The following is a 1420-nucleotide window of genomic DNA, read 5'->3' on the forward strand; positions in this document are numbered from 1 at the left end:
GGAAAAGGAGTACGTCAAGGCTGTCTGTTGTCACCCTGCTTATTTAACTTATATGCAGAGTACATCATGAGAAACGCTGGGCTGGAAGAAGCACAAGCTGGAATCAAGATTGCCAGGAGAAATATCAATAACCTCAGATATGCAGATGACACCACCCTTATGGCAGAAAGTGAAGAGGAACTAAAAAGCCTCTTGATAAAAGTGAAAGTGGAGAGTGAAAAAGTTGGCTTAAAGCTCAACATTCAGAAAACAAAGATCATGGCATCTGGTCCCATCACTTCATGGGAAATAGATGGGGAAACAGTGGAAACAGTGTCAGACTTTATTTTTGGGGGGTCTAAAACTGCAGATGGTGATTGCAGCCATGAAATTAAAAGACGCTTACTCCTTGGAAGGAAAGTTATGGCCAACCTAGATAGCGTATTTAAAAGCAGAGACATTACTGTGCCAACAAAGGTCCACCTAGTCAAGGCTATGGTTTTTCCAGTGGTCATGCATGGATGTGAGAGTTGGACTGTGAAGAAAGCTGAGCACCAAAGAATTGATGCTTTTGAACTGTGGTGTTGGAGAAGACTCTTGAGAGTCCCTTGGACTGCAAGGAGATCCAACCAGTCCATTCTGAAGGAGATCAGCCCTAGGATTTCTTTGGAGGGAATGATGCTGAACCTGAAACTCCAGTACTTTGGCCACCTCATGCGAAGAGTTGACTCATTGGAAAAGACTGATGCTGGGAGGGATTAGGGGCAGGAGAAAGGGACGACCGAGGATGAGATGGCTGGATGGCATCACTGACTTGATGGACGTGAGTCTGAGTAAACTCCGGGAGTTGGTGATGGACAGGGAGGCCTGGCGTGCTGCGATTCATGGGGTCGCAAAGAGTCGGACACGACTGAGCGACTGAACTGAACATATTACTTAACTGCTTTCCACAGATGAACATATCCACGTCATACAGAGATAGCATGAGATAGGAACTGTTGTTATCTCTGTTTACAGATGATGGAACTGAGGTATCACAAGGTTAAGTAACTCGCCCAAGGCTTACCATCTGGCTCCTGTGTTCAGGCTCTCAGCCAATATGCTAAATGAGTATATGGCCGACTTGTATTTTGATATACGTGATTCTATTTTGCATTTAGAGAAGTATGATATAAGCACAGATAGGCATGGCAACTAAGCCCAAATTACAGTCCAGTCCAATCATCTACAAGATATCTGGTCTTGGGGAAAATTTATTTAAACATCTTTGTGCTTTATTTTCCTCATCTGAAAACCAAAAATAGTATTAGACTTGAGTTGGTATGAGAATTAGTGGGTTAATATATTGAAGTACTTGGGCTGCTATGTGGAAAATGGAGTTAGGAGAGAGGGCAAAGAGAATACTTCAGAGAATACTGTAAAAGTCCAAGCCAGGGGTAAT

Source organism: Ovis aries, chromosome 3, assembly GCF_016772045.2.
Source record: "Ovis aries strain OAR_USU_Benz2616 breed Rambouillet chromosome 3, ARS-UI_Ramb_v3.0, whole genome shotgun sequence".
NCBI classification, from domain to species: domain Eukaryota; kingdom Metazoa; phylum Chordata; class Mammalia; order Artiodactyla; family Bovidae; genus Ovis; species Ovis aries.